Below are 21084 nucleotides of genomic sequence, written 5' to 3'. Positions count from 1 at the left end.
CCAGTGCCCATCCAGCCTCTGAACGAAAAACCTCTTTCTAATATCCAACCTACACCTTCCCTGACACGGCTGCAGGTAATTCCTTACTGTCACTGGTCACCAGAGAGAAGATGGGGCAATCCTTTTGGAAGCTTCATCACGGAGTGAATCCAAGTGCCTCAGACAGCAGCCTGTCAGTGAGGCCTGGAGTTGTAGTCACCTGGTGCTCACCAGGATCAGGAGGCCCCCTGATGGGTTGCCCTGGTTGTGATCCCCCAGGCAGCATTAGCTGTTTTCCAGAACTTCAAGTAGCATCCCTGTTTTCTGAGGCTGTGCACTCTGAAGTTGCTTGTTGAATAGATGGAGTCTCTGTCTGTAAACTGCTGGCAGAACTTGGGTTGGGGTGTCCTCTCAGACTAGGCCTGGCCTGATCCTGCTTTTCATCTGCAAAGAAGGTAAAACTTCGTGTAATCTTAGGGGGGGGTTGTGGTTTGTTTGCTTGGGGTTATTTTAGCTGTTGAAAGTATTTGTAGCACTGATATGGTACTACTCCATGGTTATCTATAGCCTGCCTGTAATTACCATTTCCCTTCTGAAATGTGCTGGCTGATATCAGCCAGCTAAAGGTGGCATATGAGTGGAGAGCCTGTGAGGGCACACACCAAGCTTGATGTACCCAAATACAGAACAGCTTGAGCCTGTTCTAAGAGCTAATCCTGTACCAATTTTTTCCCCACCACTGCTAAGTCCTGGAGCTATAAAAAGGCCAGATCAGAATCAGGTATGTCTGCAAAGCGTGGCTGAAAAGCAGGTTGATAATCAAAATGAAAGCAGACATGCTTTGCTTCTCAATCTCCATATTGCCAACTTTTACAATTTTACCACAAGTTTTGTAATCAGCATTTTTCTTAAAGCTCCTTAGATCAAGTGGTTGGGCAAGAATTTCAGCTTATATTTTCACCGTTGTGAAATAAAGCTTGAAAATGTGTCTGGAATATTTATTTTGGATGCAAAAGTAGAAAACAGACAAGAGCTCCCAAATGGATGTAATTTTGGAGAGATGAGATGGGGCTAATTCATGAGTATTTGGGAATGACACAACTGGAGAGGCAAGCAAAGGAGTGAAAAACAGCCGATGAAATGACTGATTCTGTAAGTATATGCAAAAGGGGAGATTTACACATGGAGAAAGTCTCCTGCACCCAGATCTGGAGTTCATTTAAGGCCAGATGAGGTCAACTGACAGAAGTTTTCTTCTGCTGTAAAGCAAAACAGAAATAAATATGGAAATGGGTAATAAAGAGTCTGCCTCTAACAGCTCCAAGGACTCCAAGTGCAGAAGGAAGAGAAAGAAAATTAGGTATGTTTGACTAGTACAATGGTACTGGATTACAACAAAAAACCCCAAACAAAACAACTGTCACTGTTCTTTTGTTTCAGTGTCAACCATGCCACTTGTTATAGTTCTTGAAAGAGAGCAAACAGAACTGATGGATGAACTATTCTCTAATATTTACAGATCAAGAACCATATGACAGTCCCTTAGAGAATCTTACACAGGATGTTAAAGGCCTTTGGGACAATAGGAGCTGCATGTTGTTAACATGTAGTTTACCCAGCAGACTGCTGGGTCTGCCATGATGTGAGCTGGTAAGCAGCTGTGGGGACAACTGGGTGTGGAGGACAGCCATTCACTTGTGGCCTGTGCGTAAAATCCATCCTACAGTCATTGTTTGGGAAAGAACTGGAAGGATTTGTACAGGTTGGTGGAGGAGTTTGTGCAAGACATCACAGTCAGGTGTGTAGTAGGAAAAGCTTTTCTTGTTGTGAAAGTAGCTAACAATTTTTCTCAGACTGTGCTTTCACTAAAAAGGACTCTTCATTACTTTTGTAAGCCAAATATGTTTCCATTATTTCACATAAGGTTCTCAAGACTCTTGGGCACTCCTAGGCACTCCTCACTCAAGCCATAGAGTGGCACCTCATCTCCAGTGCATCATCCTGGGAACTTGGAAGCTTCTCTGATGTTAGTCCCTGAAACTAAGGCAGGAGAAATTCTCACAGAAGTTTCCTCATCTTTTCAGTGAGAAAAAGGAAGTAGTAGCTTGACAGGTGAAGAGATCTGAGAAACAGAAAGGGATGAGGTGATTAATGATTACTATCAGGGTGTAGAGATACAGAAACATGACAGGAGCAACCATGTAGATCTGGGAAAGACCAGCATACCAGCAGAAACTGAAGGAATAGATGGGAGCAAGGAGTCAGAACAGAAGGGAATGAGGACGAGGGAATCTGGAAAGACGAGACCAAGGTTTATAACCAACATAGAACTGAAGTCAATCTTCCCAGAATTGCAGCAAGGATTCCTAATTTTTCCTGTAGTCCAGCAGTTGATTTGAAATCACTAGTTTCCAGTGGCTTATCCAATAAACAGACAGTTATTACTTCTGCAAATTTCTTTGGCTCAAATGTAAAGGTTTCCTTGTGACTCCTAAAGGTCCAAAACAACTGATACCCTGGGAAGGTCATTATGATTCCATGGTGTAATTATCTGTACTTTCTCAAAATTGGTTAATTTTACTTGATTAATTTTAAATTATCACAGGAAACATCATAAAACACTCACAGTTGATGTGAGCATTAAACTTTGCCTTCAACAAAATGCCTACTTATCAAAGCCAATCTTTGAGTAAAAAGAGACAATCACAGGTTTGGGTCTTTACAGTCCTACTTTTAAGGAAAAATGAATGGTCTTGCATAAGAATTTGTAATACTATGAAAAAAACTTAATCCATTGCTGTTCTTTTACCTCAAGATACTACTAAGTGTTTGCTACTGCTACTGTCATCTGAGTAGCACCTAAGGCTTTGAAGTGAAATGGTATTTCTTCTTTCTCTTCCTGTGTTTCAATTTTTATCTGTTGTTTTTTGGGGTTTTTTTTCACTTCCTCCATTAATTAATACCTAATTCTTTCACAACCATAAATACTAATTCACAGATTTAGACCTTATTATGTAAATATTATTATCCATATTCCTTGAGCCATCAGTCTGGCTATGCACATTGGAGGCCTTATCTACAGACCAGGAGCTCCTGGTTGAATTCCTAGAAGCACAACACATTCCTCAGAAACCACAAAGCTGACTCATTCAGAGATCCTCAAATAATAACTCAGTATGGTGTATCAGGCCACCTTAAAACTGATACATAAAGTTAAAAAGTTGGTGCAAAAGCTGTAAGCATCTAAAAAACCCCTTAGTCTTTCTTCAGCAGTCTTTGCATTAAGATGGAACATGATGTATTCTTGATAACATCTCCCAACTTTCTAAGATGTAGAAAGAAGCTCTTGGTTTAAAGAAACTACCCAATTTCTTATCTCTGTCAGGTGGAATTAATGTTGTAACCCATTTGTCACTTTTGCTTGCATCATGAAACCAAATTGTGAATTTTGCTCTCAATTTATACTCAGTTTCCTTTTCTGATTATCTGACTGGGTTAGTTTTGGTTTTTTAGTTCCAATCTGAAGCTGTGCAGGCACAGGAGGTGATCCCGATGGAGCACCTCCCAGGACCCGGATGTGAAACTAAAGCTCTCATTAAAAAAGGGACAAATTAAATGTTTTTGTTTTCTTTTTAATCAGAAATCTGTTCCTGCCTTAGTAACGGGAGGATCTCCCTTGAATTTTTATCTGGATTGAGTCTTGACCACAGGGAAATCATTAGAGAGCAGTAATGGCCTTACTGATTGCATTGTAACCATTATCAGCATTATTTTACTGCTAACAACAATTTTTGTGCTAATTTCCTGTGTGCCTATAATCCCTTTTCACACAGTTCATATGGCAAGAATTACAAAATTATACCATGACACAAGTGTGATGAAGCATTGCCCCCTGCCATGGCAGTGATGGGTGTAATGTACCTTTCAGCTCTCTCAACAGAACAAAGCTTTGTTCATGGAAAAAAACCCGTAAACCATCAATGTGTTCCACACTGGGAAATAATACATAAGGCTTCTTATGAAGAATGAGTGTCTGAAATAATTATTTAAGCACATGACAGCCTGGCAAACAGTTCATGAATTTTTGGGAAGTACTGCTTACTGAGGGCAACCTCTTTTCCCGCCATTCCAGTAATAGAGGGTTTATTGTCATCATGTCTAGACAGTTGTTTCCTTGAAGAATGTTTTCCTCCAGTCAAACACAAAAAATATGCATAAGTTTTCTTCCTCAAGTTGGTGCTTAATATGTTTACTAAATCCTCTTGGCAACACAAATAAGATGCAATTTGAAATCAATGTTTTAGTACTAAAGTGTGCAATTCAGAGTTGGTAGAGTAAAATACCTTTATTTCAGTGTGTGAGAATACCTTTTTTTAGTCTCTTTAATCGCTGAATATCAGCATAGATTGGAGTTACTTCAGTGAAATCAGTCAGCATCTGCTATGGAAGCCAGTGCTTCATGGAGGTGCTTTTGTATGCTTTGTTTAATAATTCATCATAGGAAAGAGTCTCTCAACTACTACTAAAAAAAAAAAAAAAATCATCTTGCTATTCGTGCTCATGTTGAACAGCAACTTCTTTTAAATAGCTTCATTGAAGTCAGTACCATGCTCAAGCCAGTAACCTGAGTGAAACAGTTAAGGCATTCCTCAAAGTAAGGGAGGGGAAGAGAATGGGACTTAGGGAAGTCTCTGACTGTCGTCCAAGTGGCCTTTTTGTTTCCGCTGCTTCTCCCTCCATGGCCCAGGCTCTGAGGCTCCTTTGTTCTTTCCACAGACTAACCCCTGCTAGCGCTGATGAAAGCCCTGTGAGCACACACTGTCTCAACAGCTGTTGGAGGAGCTCTTGGCTCTATGTTTATTCTTCCAGCTCCAGCCTGATTGGGATTCATCAGTAGGGTTTAGAAACTTGCCCTTTTTTCCTTTGTGATCTTTCAGTTTTGACTTCATTTGAATTGCAAGAGGACTGTGTCAATACTTTGCAACAGAGTTGCAACTCTCTTGGGAATTGGTATAATGATGCATAAATTAACAGATCAGTTCAATTTCTTTCACTTTTTAGATGCCTTTCCATTATCATTTTTATTGTAAAATGAAAGAAATATTTAGCACAAAAGCATTCCTTCAAAATGTAAGGTTGCAGCACTGTAGAGTGGAGACTGTAGACAGGGACAGCACAGGATGAACACATCAGTCTGAATTTTGTCTCACTGAGCTTCAGCTGCTTTGAAAATAGGGTTCTAGTGTGAGGTTTTTTGTCTAGGCTCCTTCTAGTTAATGAGGAAATGTAAGAACTCCAGAGGATAATTGATACCACCTGGTTTTAGCAGCTAATTTAAGGTGCGTTTTATGTGAGTGTGGATGCTGGTTCTCCTGTCCCCTCGCCTCTGCTGACATGCCTATTGGGAATGTGCAGCTGAAGGCCTGGAGGAAAGTGGGACTGTCCCTTCCCGTGTCTGCCTCCAATTAGATCACATCCAATGTAATATGGAAGGGAGCCTGAGGGTGCAGTTTGATGAGCAGCTGATCTAACAGCAAATGACTGTTGAAAGGATGGACCCAGATTTCGTTCCCTTCTTGTTTTCTTTTCCTTTCCTCATCCCCAGATCACTCAGTCTCTTTCTTTTTTTGCCAGTTCTCCTGTCTGTCTAACACCTCTGTGATCTAGCTGTACTGGCTAACACACTAAAATCTATTTACTTTTTTTTAACGGTTTAGTTTTCTACCAGGTTTTGAAGGTGTCTCCAGAAGGCTTTTACAAGTCCACAGCCATTGCAAAGGGAAGAGGTGGTTGTGTGCAGCTGGCAGCAGGGAGGGGAACAGAATAGAAGACCACCCTGTACTGGTAGCAGTGAAGTGTTAGACCCACATGGCTCATTCAGACCCTTTGCCAAATGCCTTCCTCTGACGTTCAAGTTGAAAGAAGCGGTCATTTTTGCCCAGCATTGCTCTGATCCTTTTCCCAGCTACTGCTGGCATAGTTTCCAGACCAGAGAACTGATCCAACTGAAAAGTAACCTTGAGGGGAGAAAGAAGGATGTGGAAGAGGATGGTTTCAGTAATGTCAGCTATCTATCAAGGTTACTGAACCCTTATGTCAACAAAAACAAAGTTACTCTACAGAACTGGGAATAAACCACTCATTCTGGGCAAAAGACCTTGGGGAAACCGCTTTTCCTGATGTTGCTGCTCACTTAGGTCAGTTAAGTTTCAGCCAAACTACAGCCTTAGGATGTGGTTAATGGTAGTAGGGGCACCTACTTCCCTTGACTTACAGTAAAAGGAGTCTAGGTATGAGCTTTTAGCTGATCGAAGTCAGGTGAGTAAATCCTACCTTTTAGCCTCCTTGGCCTGCTTTTCTGTTTCCATCAGGATCAATAGAAACCACTAGTTTTTAATACCTTATTTGTATACTCTAAAAACCATTCCTTTGATACTGTGCAACACTTTTAATACACTCAAATTATTCTCTGAAAGTCTGAATGCATTTCCCTGGCACATCCTAAAAATATCTTTTATTTATTATATGTTGGTTCCAAACAAATGTCACATTAATAAGCAGCAAGGCTTGGGTAGGTGTACGTCATCAGTCACGCAGTGGTTTCTTCTCCCAAAATACTTCCAGAATTAGGTCTGACCTCTTTTAACAATGAACTATTTATAGGATTCATAGGGGCCTTATGCTCCAAGCCTGACTCAGCCAAAACTCACCACTGACCTTGATCTCCTGTAGTCTATTCTTGTAGCCTTACTCATGTGAGGAGCTTTTATTCGCTGACCTGACTTGGGGAGTGTATTCTCATGAGTATGATTTTGCAGGCTTGGTTCCCAGCTCAGTGGGACTTGGTAAATGTCACAGAATCAATTCCTGAGATGTGTATGCTATTTTTACAATGTCGTAAGTGTAAAAATAAGGGGGAAATACACAGCTAAGTTCTGCTTTCAGTACTACAACGATAAACTGAGTGTAATTACATTAGATGTGTACAGCTACAAATGAAAGCATTGAATTCTCATTTTGGAAGAGAGTGCATGTATTTTTAGAAGAAAGCAGACACTAGATTCCTCAATAACAAAAATTATTACTAAAAGTAATTGGTTTTTTCTCAGGAAGTTATAACTGTTTAAGGAGAATATTATTGCAGTGTTAGGTGATTACACTAGCACAGTATGACAATGGCAATCTCTTTCTGTATTTTTTTGTATCTTTTTCTAAGAACCCTTCTAACTAGTGTTGATGCCCATAATAGTTTTCTGTTTTTCATTATGATGCAGGATGATACATTTTAGAAGCTAATATATTGTCATTAGTGGGTCTGGGTAACAAGATGTGTTGTCTGTATAAAAAAAAATTACTCTTAGCAGTCTATTATGTTTCCGTTTGTTTAGAATCCAAGAATCAGAGAATCATTAATGTTGAAAAAGACCTCTAAAATCATTGAGTCTAACCATTAATCCAGCACCATGTCCACTACCAAACCATATCCTTGAGTCCCATATCCACACCATTTTCTGGACACTCCTGGGGATGGTTTTTCCACCCCTTTCCTGAGCAGCTTGTTCCAATGCCTGACCACCCTTTTAGTGAAGAAATTTCTCCTAATATCAGATTTAACTGACTCTTCCCTAATATCCAATCTAATGACTCTTCCAGTTATAAAGATTTTAGTTATGTATCTTTGTTGTGTCTTCTTTACAACACATGTTGTGTCTTTTTTATGTTACACGTCTCTTCCTTTTTACTTTTGTATTTTCCCAATTTAAAGTGGAAGAGTCAAATTTTTTAGATGCTTTTATAAGCCCCCAGTGTTTTTTTCATTCACATTTTAATCACTTATTTTTGTTTTCCTATGTTTTTTTGTGCATGGTGAGACACTACTTATTAAATAGTGAATCATCATTATATTATTTGGTGGTCTTCTGTAGGTCCTGTATTTCGTTAGTTCATTGGAATACAAGCATGCAATGAACAGCTGTCTCCAGTCAGCTGTCTCCTGTGAGGCCTTGGCCTTTTCCTTGAGTGGGTACAGTAAAGATGGTATCTATTATCCTTAGGAGTACTTGAAGGAATTCCTTCCAGTCAGCACTGTCACAGATTTATCAGCATTTGACTTCATCTGTCTGTATTGCCAGTTAACCTCATTCCACCAGCCCAGTTCTGGAGACATGTACATTTTTCCTTGCTTCTGAAGATGCACAAACAGCAGGGATACAGGCAGAAATGAATTGTCCTTTATTGACCGTGTTGGGAGCTGAGACTCAGTTTTTATTCTCTCCCAAGGTCAGGCCAAGACATGGTGGAAAACAGACCATGTCTGCCCTGACTATTCCATCGCTGGCATCAGGAGACAGTTCTGTTACTGGACCCCAAGACATTTCTTATCACCTTGGTCATTACTTAGAAACAGTATCTACAAGAGGATTTACTTGTTTATCATTTGTATGAAGGCTCCATGTGGATAAACATTACTTTTGGACCTGGGTTCAGCACTTTTATCCATTACAGCTCCTTCCTGTAGCCCTCATGTTTAATGCCCATTGACCCTAATGTCCTACAAGCAGCAATCTTCTTGCTTAGTCATTTCTTTTCCCCTAAGGTCTCCAGCCTCCCTCCGTTCCCTGCACAACAGGCTGCTGTAGAGATCTGTGCCAAGTTCCCTGCAAGCACATACTGGCCAGCCCCCTCTTCCGTCTTTTCCTCTGCACACTCCTCTCCTTTAACCCCAACCAGCAAACACAAGCATTGAAATCATTGTATCTGACTTGTTTACAGCTGCCTGTCTGCCCTGGGCTCTAACCAAAAGGCACGTTTTGCTTTCCGTTCTTCTTTCTCTCATTTGGGGCCACTGACTCCTCATTCCACTACAAATTACAAGTCCAAAACTGAGGAATGCTCAGCTGGGCTTGATTCTACCTCTTTCCACAGCACTATCAATTGTTCTTGTTACAGCAGGAGTACAGAAACCAAAAATTTACTTTAAATTGCATATGGATGCATTGTTGTACCTTCAAAAATGGTCAGTTCCAAATGCTTCTGAGAAAGGTGCAAGTAGCCCTGTGGTTGTCAAATAACAATACTGTGCACCTGTCTTGGATGTTAGGTTTCATTCTGATCTCTGAGAGTCAGAGACTGATTTATCCTCAAAGTCTAACATTTAATATTCCAGGGTGTTCAGATTAGTCAGAACTACATGTATTCTCAAAATCCATAGAAATGTTTAATTCCTTTTTAACTTTTAGCCTCAATGACCTTTTTTATCCACAGTCTAATTACGGGGTACGTGAGAAGTTAGAGAGAAGTAAGAGAATTATTTAAGAAACTGCCATCATTTAATTGCTTTGAATTCATTTCAAACTCCTGCTCCATCTTTCCTATAGCACTTTTTAATCTTCTGTGCTCTTTCCTAAGTCAATCACAATTAATCTTTTAAATTTTTCTTCAGAAAAGCTGCTCTCCATGCTCTGCATCATTCTTGTAGCTATTCCTGAATGTCTTCTGAGGAGGGCCTTTGAAAAACCTTCTTTAAAACCCAGGAGTAAGGTATATGTACCTGTTTTTCTGTTTTGTCAGGACACTCAGGATTGTGATTTTCCTTTGCATGGGCAGATATGTTTGGCCTCTCATGGTCGTGGTTAGGCCTTTCATAAGTCTGTCATTAGAGACTGTATCAACCACCTGACCTGGTGATAAAGATTCTTCTCTTATAATTCCTAGAAATCTTTTTTAGCCATACTTTTGTGGATAAATACACATTACTGACTTAAAGTACTATTAGAAAGATGATTTAAATGAGAAGGTTGGTATGTCAGCCCATGAACTTTCTCATTCTTACAGTGTTGGATGTATCCTGCCTGTGTTTTATTTTAAATTTATCAGTTTATAACATCAATGTTACTTACTCTGTAATCCTTCTGCTGTTTTTGTATTTTTTTACAAGAAAAATATTGTTGTAATCAATGTTCTCTGCTGGAAAAAAAATAAAGCTAAACAGGGGTGATTATTCATTTTGCATAAAGCTTCAGACAAACTAAGCCAGTCGGATCAAAGGTCCATCTAAGTAACATCTTGCCTCTGACAGTAGCCAGTAATAGATGCTAAAAGAAAGCATATATAAAAGTTTTGTTTCCTTCTCTTTCAGCTCTTCCAAATTATAGAATTAAGGAATCAAGACAATCTGGAATATACTGATTTTTTTTTTTTTTGGCATCCAGAAAATCGTATGTTGATTAGTTTGATGATTTAATAAATGAGGAAAAGTACATCTATCTATTCAATTCTCCTGCCCGATAATTTTGTGTGGTGTACTCTAGTTTTTAAGTCAAGAAAAATAGTGCATAATCATTCTCCACTCAGGATTTTATATACATCTATCACATTTTCCTTATTCCAAGGTGAGGAGTGTATTTAATATCCTTTCATATAAAATCAATGCCCTACCTCTTATCATCCTGATTATACTTTGTGTTTTTCTGAGACTTATGTTTGAAAAGGCATGCAGAGGTGTATTCTTTGTAAAAGTTGTTTTTATTTTCTTGGGAGTGCTATCGGTCCATAATTTGCATCTTTAATATTGTAATGAATTCCCTTTTATTTTCCTTATGTCAATGACTATTTGCTTGTCAAATTCTCACCTAGGCCTTCTAATTTCCATTTTATACTTTATTTTCCAAAAGCATCTTTTTGAAGGCATGTAAATGAGTGGTTTGCTTTCCACAGGCACAAAAGCCACCTAATGTTAATTATCAGTTGTAGCTCACACATTGCTTTTAGCTTTGGCCCTAGGACAGGAAGCAGCTGTCCAGGACAGCAGGCTGGTGGGGACAGTTAAATTGCTGTAGAAACAGTCTGTACTTGGCACCATCCTTCAGAAGACTTCAGGAGATCAAGATGAACTCATGAGCTTCAACAGGGCCAAGAGCAAGGTCCTCCACCTGGACTGGGACAATCCTCAGTATCAGTACAGGCTGGTGGATGAAGGCATTGAGAGCAACCCTGATGAGAAGGACTTGGGGATGCTGGTGGATGTGAGCTGGACGTGGCCTGGCAATGTGTGCTCTCTGCCCAGAAAGCCAGTTGTGTCCTGGGCTGCATCCAAAGCAGTGTGGGCAGCAGGGAGAGGGAGAGGATTCTGCCCCTCTTACTTTGTTCTTATGACACCCCACCTGTGTCCACATCTGGAGTCTTCTGCACAGGAAAGACACCGATCTATTGGAGCTGTGTCAGAAGAGAGTCACAAAAATGACCAGAGGGCTGGAGCACCTCTGCTGTGAGGACAGGCTGAGAGAGTTGGAGTTGCCCAGCTTGGAGAAAAGAGGATTCCAGGAAGACCTTATTGTGGCCTTTCTTTACTTAAAGGCGGCTTCCATGAAAGATGGAGAATGATTTTTTACTGAGGCCTGTGGGGATGATAGAAAGGCCAATGGCTTTAAGCTTTAAGGGAGTAGATTAGATTGGTTATAAGGAACAAATGTCTTATCATGAGGGTGGATGAGACACCAGAACAGGTTGCCCAGGTGAAGTTGTGGATACCCCATTCCTGGAAGTGTTCAGGTTTGGATGGGACTTTGCACAACCTCCCTGCTATGGCAGGAAGATCCCTGACCATGGCAGAGGGTTGGACTAGATAATCTTTAAGGTCTCTGCCGACACAGACCATGCTAGGATTGATTCAGTGTTCACTATTTCCCAAAGCCATTTTCTTACCTGCTCCTTGCCCAGTAGGAAGAGAGTGGCCACACAAAACAGCAGTGCCTTGCAGTGCAGTAGGTTTTACATGTTCCCACATTCCTGCGGGGGACTGTGGGTAGGGAAAGGTTCAGGGTGGTGCTGGGCACACAAACAGTGGGATTGTGGCTCTTGGTTATGGGAACAAGAAGCTTGCTTAGTTTTCATGCTCTAAATTGCTTAAGGACCTCAAATTAGATACTCTATACTGCTTTGTGGACTGAGAGCCTAATGAGGTTATCTAATGAGTTGTATGTCCCATATTGTGCAGAGTGAATGTTTCTACACAGTTTCATTTTAAGAACTCCATGAATAATAGCCTTGAGTGGTATTCTCAGGGTGGGAAAAAAATTACATAAAAATGTAAATACATCTCTGAAGCCAGTTTTAATTACTTAAAAGCTAAGTGCACCAAATACCTTAATTCTAATTGTCTGATTGTTATGTGGCTTCTCTCTGAAGTGAGATTACAGTTGTTTAGGTACCTTAAGAACACCTTCATATTTTACTGTAAAAACCCTCACTTTTTTATTTTTTATTACCAGAATCTTATTTTTTATTCTACATTTTAATTACTGGTACATAACCTGTATCAATATTAGTCTCTTTTTCTCAAAATCCTGAAATAATATTTTTGATTCTGAATGCAAAGGTCAGCTTCATAGGTAATTTTAAATATCAGAACGTCTCAGATTGCCTGAACTAGAGGCAGTGAAGTCTGTTGAAAGTAATACAGCCTACTGCTGCTCCGCTTTTTGTCATTTCTGGAAAGGTTTAAAGTTGGTGCATATAGAGAAAGTTTGAAAAAGAGCAATCTTGATTAAAATCTAGGTGGAGGCAGAAAATTTGCTTCATAAAACCACCTGATGAACTAATCATCAGAGTCACTGAGGAGGGCAGACAGCATCCTGCAGAGCTGCATTTCCAGCTTGCTGATCAGGCTCTGTTCTTTCCACTGAGAAACACACTGAGGACACTGGATGAATGCACAACATGCAAATCTAACAGGTTGTAGGTGCCTTTTGTAGTTCTCCCATAACTAAGAAGCTAATGATCATACATAATTTATTTCAGCCTTTTATCCTATGTCTTTTTATCTAAAGATGGGATCCCCAAGATGTCACCATCCCCAAACTGTGGAGAGCTCAGAGCACTAATTTGTAACCTTCTCTCAGTGCTTCATTTTCAGCCATGCTGGTCTGTAAAGCCACCACTTCTCCAGCACATCTGATAGGCTCACCAGGCATGTACAGTACAATTTTCACTTTCAAATGGCCAGTGCAAGTTCATCTGTTTCAGGGGACTGCAAATGCCCTAGGAGTAGCTCGTGTCTACCAGCTTTCAATCTGCTCAGGCCTGCTGCCTTGCTGTAATGACTGCCCTCTCACCGTCCTTTCCATAGGAGCTGTCACTACCAGGAGAAGCTGAGTGTTTTGAAATATGGTGTTATTCCTGGACAACCAGTTTGATCAGAGCAGACTGGTCCCTTCAGGTGAAATGCCATGAAGTCACTTAGGAGTCCTGGATGCACAAAATTTGAATTAACTGTGTTACTCCTTCAAACAGTGAAGTAAGAGTCATTCCCATGACTGAAGAGGATGAGTGTGAGGTGGAAGGCTTGGTCTTCTCCAGTGGGGGCTACAGTTTCAAAACAAGACTAATGAAAACATCCAAGTCTTTTAGATAGTTACCTAAGAACCCAAACTTGTGTCACTATTTAATGAGTGGAAGAAGATGGTAAAGAGTGGTCTGTCTGCCCTCCACCCCACCACCCCAAGGTGCTTTGTAACTACAAATACAAAGTAGTACAAAGTAAGGAATGTGTAAAAATAATGAACTCAAAGAACAAAATGATTACTGCCATGAGCTAGGCCTGCTGGTGAACTAGATCAGACGAAATAGTCTATGAGGGTGAATTGTGTTCATAAAGTGGGGAAACCTGTGGTTTTTTCTTACAAGTTTGTGGGATTGGCCTACATGGATGCATAAATGTTGCAGAAGCAGGAAAACACAGGAATTACTGCTGGACCTTAAATTTTAGGACAGCTGTGTTCATGTAAGGCATGTATCAGTTTTGCTTAAAATGGTCTATCTTTGAACAGTAAGAAGTAAGGTGTGTGTGTGGGAGGACCACAGTAAGTATCTTTTTTTTCTTTTTTTTTAATACACTTTTTAAAACAGAGAAGAGAATCTTGCTGTAAATTACCAGGCTTACTGACTTGGTGTCAGACTGTCTCAGATACTAGATTCATATATCAGCTGCTGTTACCCCATGAAAATATAGTTGACGCTACTAGGAGTTACATTTGATAGCATACTTACCAAACACTGTAATGCAGTGTTTCCCACCTGGATTATACCTCTCACAACCCATCTAGAATACAAAATAAATGAAAAAAGAATTAGAGGCAGATATTAAAATCTTGGAAATATAATTAATAAATATAAAAGCTGGGAAAAAAATCTGTGCAGCAAAACCAAATTAACATAAGTAGCATAGCATCTTTAAACTTTCTTTTTTTTAAAATTGAAACAATTCCAGAATTAAAGTCACTTTAGGCTTGTCTTTAGGCCAGACTGACTGGAGAATGTTTCAATTTCAATAAACTACTGTTTGGTTTATTCTGAAACTGGTAAGACGTGAAAAACTTCCATAAAACCTCATTTAAATATAGTAATGCCCAATTTTGGTAATGTAACATGTACAAACAAGATGTCCATCAGTTTAGTTGGCAATTTTGAATGATTTCCACTAAATACTCTGCAATTTTCTGAAGCATTTGAGAACCACAAATGCTATGCACTTTTTTTTCCTGCTATTTAGAGAATAAATGTAGCTCACTTTCTACTGGTTTCTTATGCTAGTATTTTTTATTCCTGCTTCAGTGTGGTTGATACAGTAAAGCTTTTTCTCAGTGATCAGCTAGAGTCTTTCATTCTGTTGGGTGCTGGTTGTGCCTTTTGACCTGTGCTGAGGATTTATTGGTACAAAATTGGAACATAATCTGGGTTTGCTTTGGACCAGAATTTGATGTAATGTTTATAACATTTGTGTTCCACGTGCATCTTTACAGATTATACTTGTGGGCAAAGTATTGGTGCACATTTGAAAATAGCTTTCTAGACACTAGCTAGACTAGCTAGTAATCTTACTGTGGGAATAAAATTGGGATTTAAGGGGAAAATTAGCAAATTGTATGTCACGATTTTTTTGTTTTCTCTAATATTAATTAGAATTACTATATATTTTTGAATCTGTGATTTCAACTTTCAGTTTCTAATTTTACAGTATTAGATGACCAAGACTGCATTCAGATCAGGATTTGGATTTTTACAGAAAAATGTAAATTCTGCAATAAAAAAAATACATGTGAAAACTCAAGTTGCAATTTGAAAAAACTAAAGAAAGCAAAAGTCAGGTTTACACAGGTCAAGGGAGTTACAGCAGAGAAGAGTTTGGTTCCAAAGCCGAGATCTGGCCACTCAAAATTATTTTCCCTCTCTAATGGGGTGATGCAGACACCATGACTGCAATAGGACATCAGGTTACAGTTTGGGTCATTTAAACTATTTCTTTACCAGAAATGCAGGCAGTCAGCCATAAAAGTGGCTAAATCAGGAATGTATTGTTTTAACATTTATGCAGTTAAAAAAACTCAAGCAGAAACCCTTCAGCCATTCTATTCCACTTTGTGAACTCTTCTAAAGTTTTGCAAAGACAGGATGATATGGAATGTTTCATTTACAATAAAACATTGCCAGAGAAAATTCTGAGGGCATAAGCCACATTTCTGGAAATTGCAGTGACTCAAGTGACCTCTTGTTCTGACAACTACAATTTTAAGCCTGGACTACTCTGTTCTGTAACCAAGATAGGGAAAAAGAAACAGTGATGTGGGCAAAACAGACAGGACTGGATTGCATCAGAATATGGTGTTTGTTTTCTTGTCTGACCCAATATAATACATAACTTTGAGATAAAGGGTAGTAAGAAAACTGTGAGGACATTTCCATTCTCTTTAATTTAGTCAGTTGTACAATTATTTCAGGTTGGTCATTTGCTTTCGGGATTGTTTGTATTGTACCAGACTAAGGGCAGCCATACCCCTATGGAATCATAGTACTGAGAAGCTGTGTGGGAGTTCAGGAAACTGGTGGTCCATCCCATTCACTGAGCTGATCATCTGTATCCTAGACCATCCTCAATATGGGTATGCTTAACTGCTCTTAAAACTTCCCATTTCCTAAAGCCTTTCTAGTCTATGACCTTCCAGGCTAACTTATTGTGGTGTTTAACAATCCTTTAGGTTGGACAGCATATTCCTAATGTCTGTGCTAAATCTCCCATGCTATAAAGTCACCTAGGTATTTCTTGGTTTTCCTCTTGTGGCCATGAGTAGGAATTAACCATCTGCTCTTCATTTAAGGAGAGACTGTTCAGTTTTTTAAAATCTATAATTATTTAAAGATATATCCAATATGATAAAATGCAGTAATACTGGAAGGGTGAGGATTTGCTGTATTGGACCTAATTAGTGGTGTGTAGGCTCACTGTGCCTTCTGTGTGCCAACCTACCACTTTTCCTTTGCAGTAAGAGAAACCCTCCCTTTGGCCTGTATTTGCACTGGTACATCCAGGTGGAGATTCAGTAACATCTTGCCCTGATCTGAATTTTTGCACTTGCAGTGCAGATGTCTCAAGGACCTGGGGTGTTGTTAAAAACCTGTGTCCGGTGAATTTGTCTCAGGCATAAATTTTACTCCTTACACAAGTGTAACCTCAAAAGGAGCAGATCCTACCATTGCCTAAAACTGTGGAATCCTGTAGACCACAGCAATATCTCTGCAGATCAGGACAACATTTCATTCAAGGTTTTAACCTCTTTAAAATATTTGTAATTACTAAAAGCCAAATTATATTATCATGTAATGCTGAAGAAGCTGAGTTCTGCTGAGTTAATCCTGAGTAATACCTCTGCCTATAGAAGAGAGTTTGACCTCAATGTTTGTGACAGACAGGATTAATCAATTTAAAATGTTTTCAGCATTTCAGAAACATGGAATGTTGTATGAATGATAAATACTGGTTTGCCTAGTTGAAAATGCTGTGTAGAGGGATCTTAGTGCAAACATGGCAGACAAGGATAGTAAAAAGTCTGGGATAGTAAAAACTCAAGAGCAACTCAGAAGAACAAAATTAACCCTAAGAAATAACGAGTAGGTTTCAGCAGGATTATCACATACACAGACTGTAGAGTGGATCTGTGGCATTTAAAAAAGCATTTATGGGGCCTAGCAAAAAATTCAGAATTTTGCCTACCAACTGTCCAAAATTTCCAGAATCATTAACAAAAAGGGATTTTTTTTTAGCTCATGGTTAGAGAAAAATCTTCAGTGTGATGTCTGGGCTGCAGAACTGATGTTGTACTATCTTATCTAAATTGCAGAGATACCAGAGAACTCCAAAGTGTGAATAGTTTTGCTTTTCTTTAGGTCTTCTTTAGATGACAATAACACCTTTATAATACTTCCTTCTCATCCAGCTAGTTAAATGCTGGCCACATTCTACCTTTGATCATTGTACAAATCATCCTCTGGTATTAAATGAGAAGTGACTGGGCCAGGTGTGAAATACAGGCTTGGAAATTCTGCATTTCCTTAGCCTTTCTGTGGCTCCAAACATCCCTGGTGAGATCCAGCAACATATTCCTGAGTGTGAACTAATGATTGCTTCCCCAAAGGCATGCAGCCAACACAGTCTTATTTATTGGTTTCATTCAACCCTAAGTCTTCAGTTTGAAATTCAGTAGAATTTTTACAGAAAATTCAAAGTAAATGGATATTTCCACATGGCTTAGAAGAACAGAAGCCAGACAAAAATGGTAGCAGCTCTACATCTTGTACTCAGTACTCTAATGGAAAATCCAAGCACTCAGTTTCCCAGTAAAACTTCTCAGAGCTAATTTTAATGTAAACAAACTACTGCTTAGAGTGCTAATGTGTTTTTTGCTGTGACTTGTGAGACATGTTTCACTGTTTTATGATATTCTTTTGTAGGTGCAATAGCAATCTATTGCATACATAACATTATATTTTCAAAATGCAGTATTTTTTAATGTATGTGCCATTGTTCTAGAAATTTGAATTGCATATAAAAATTAACATGAAATTTTGCATTGTAAATTGGCTTTTAATGTGCAAATTATGGTGCATCCATGAACGTTTTGCATCAAAACATTGGGAAAATAGACATAAATTGCGTTTTTTCAAAAATGAACTGATAAGGAGCTATTGGGAAAATGTAAAATATGTGAGAAAAGGAGGAAGAGTAGATAAAATGTCAGGACTGACATTTTTGTCACTGCTCATTTACATTTTTTGCAAATGAAATAAAGTTCAATAAAATGACAGACCGGCTTTTTCTTTCTTCTTTTTTCTTTTTTTCTTTTTTTGTTTTTGCAGCATTTTTAATAATTAGGGTTAGACACTTACTATCTAGTGCAGAATTGCTTTAAGCTGTTACTTGCAATGAAAGTTTTCCAGAGGAATGACTCTGAGATTTGGTTCTCCCAAAACATGGCATAGGACTCTTCTTCATGGAAGAATTCCTTCTGCTTGAAATGGGCTTTGCTTCCCAGAGCCGCAGTGGGATGGTGTAGCTTTATTCTGTGCTCACTGAAGTCAGTAGGAAGTCTTGGAAGTCTACAGAACAGCATCAACCTCATGGGAACCTTATAACCAGTCAGAAGCCTTTTCTACACCAGAGCCTTGGCTGCAAATTTTTTGCATCAAACACACAATCACAAAGTCATCTAAATGCATTGGAAATCATTGGAGCTGCAAAAGTATTCAATGGGCTTTCAGCTGCTTCTGAAAGGCCTTCAAGCCTCTCTCTACAGTTAAACTTGGAGCTCTGCAAATGCATTGTATTAATTTTTTATTAAAGTTCCTCTGACTTGTTGTGCATAGAGTACAAAAAATTAAAAGCTGCTTTAATGATGTAGCTACAGACATCTGAATGATCATCGAATATTAATAACCTCTTTGTTTGCTTTTGCAGTTGATAGAGGCTAGGGAAATGAATCCTTACAGGTGCTAAAACAGAAAGGCCATATGAGCAGAAAGTACATATGAATATAGTGGTGGAAACGATACCAAATAATACAAAAAAACTAAACACTACATTCAGATTGATATGTTGGAGAAAAATCAACAAAACATCTATATCTGAGGTGGAGTTCCACAAAGTCACTGGAGACATTAGAGGTCAATGGGCAAGGGTCACCCAGTGTTTATAGTAAGTATACTGATGTTTTCAGATTTTTTAAAGCTTAAGTCCCTTACCAAAGTATTTGAAAGAAATTGAAGTATCATATAATGAAAGAAAAAGTTCTCTTTGGAGCCCTTGTCTTCACAATGAAGGATGCTATAAGCAGTTTCTGAAAGTATCTCTGCTGAGATGGACACTACTCAATTAACTGGACATAAACAATCTTGGATATACAGAGGTTAGTTTGGGAATGGTAAAGAATTATTCAGGATAGTCTGCTTTAAAGATGACAGCTGAAAATTTCAAACGTTGAGCAGCTGTAATAGCTCCTGTATGAAGAAACCCAAAATAGTTTTGAACTGACTGGCTAGCAGAAGAAAATTTAAGGAGGGATTTGAGAGAGAACACTGAACTTATGAATACAATGGGTGTTAGCCATCATCTTCTGTGATAAAAGGATTTAGGAAGATTCAAATGAAATCCTGTTGAGCAACAGATTTGAAATGAACAAAGGGATGTACTTTTCCAGGTAACATATATTTATGTTACAGAACTTGATACCACAGAATGTTTTGAACTTGAAATGTATTGTGTCAAGGAGCTGATACATGCACAGATACTGTTTGGTAACTGTAGCACAGGATGTCACTGTACAAACTCCTGTTAAGGGTCTCCTTAGCTGCAGAGTGCCAGTGCCTGTGGATGACCTGGCTATGGATCTGTCTTGTCTCTTGCATTCATTCCCTTAATATCCACTACTGGCCACTGTAGAGACAGATTACAGGGGGTTGTGGACCCAGATGGACTGTGACCTGACCTGCTGTGATCACAAAATGTTGCAATACTTTTTTTGTTGAAATTCTGGAAAGAAACACAAGTTTATTGAAATTCACTCTTTGACCTCTGTGTACACAAATTACCAGGAAAAAAAAATAAAAGGAAAAAAAAAAGAAAGAGGTGTAAAACCAGACAAATTTTTAATGTTAAGCCTTTTAGTGACTTTTACTGAGTAATCATTAAGCTACCATCATGGTGAGAGACCATTACCTATAGACTGCCCACCTGTTGCATTTGAAGGGACAAGGAAATGGGGAAGGGTTTTAATGTATGTTGCTAGTAGTTGGATGCTCATTAATATCTCAGGTTCGTTCATCAGACCTATACCTTTTACACTCAATTTCTAACCCTTATGATTTTATCCTATTTCAACTGGTATTGTTGGAAGAATTCCAGTTTTGTTGAACTCTTTGTCCTGATAGCCAAATTAACTTAAAAATGCTCTCTCCATCTGTCAATAAACAGTTGTTTTAAAATGCAGAAAGATTTTTTTAAACATCTGGCTTTTTAAGGCTTGAATCATGAAAATTTTTATTCAAGTTCAGTAGAAATTAAAGCATTAGTGAGTAGAAATCTACATTTAGTAATCACCTACCATAAGCCATTGTGAATGATAAAATCAAAAGGTGGCAACAAAATAATAGTTGAAAATATTTTGTCATAAATGTTGCTGAAAGATAGGTTGTTCTGAGAAAAGCAATTGAGAACACTGTTAGGTCAAAATTAAGAAGTTTGCATTAGAGAAGTGTGTGATGAGCAATGTGCACAAAAATGTCAATAAAGGAGGGAGAAGATCAAGTATATGATGTTCATAGGCCATAATCTGCATCCAACTGAATTATGAGGTAATAATATGTAAAAAATTACCTGACCTTCAGAAAACTGTTTAAATCCCCCCCCCTTTTTTTTTTTTTGAGACAGATGCTTCACAGTTTTTCATGCAGAAGCTGGAAGTATTTTAAAATGTTAATGTCTCTCTGTGCATTTTCTGCCAAGATGGATTATGATATTTATGAGATTGATTTTGTTCCTGCCTTTGCAAATTATTGGTAATGACAGAATAAAAATGCACATCAGAAACCCCTAATATTAATGTTCTTAAGCTTAAGTCTTAAGCCTACACTTCTTGTGGCTGTGCCACAAAGAGGAGATTCAGAATGCAGCAGCTCTCAGTATGCTCTAAATAAACAACAGCCAAAGCCAGGGCCAGCTACACTCCAGCAACACTATCAGTAATTCCCTGTACCCCTTTTCCTATGGTGGATCCAAATGAG

Source organism: Aphelocoma coerulescens, chromosome 1A (assembly GCF_041296385.1).
Source record: "Aphelocoma coerulescens isolate FSJ_1873_10779 chromosome 1A, UR_Acoe_1.0, whole genome shotgun sequence".
Taxonomy (NCBI): domain Eukaryota; kingdom Metazoa; phylum Chordata; class Aves; order Passeriformes; family Corvidae; genus Aphelocoma; species Aphelocoma coerulescens.
The sequence above is the reverse complement of the archived record's forward strand: the minus strand, read 5'-3'. Positions refer to the sequence as shown.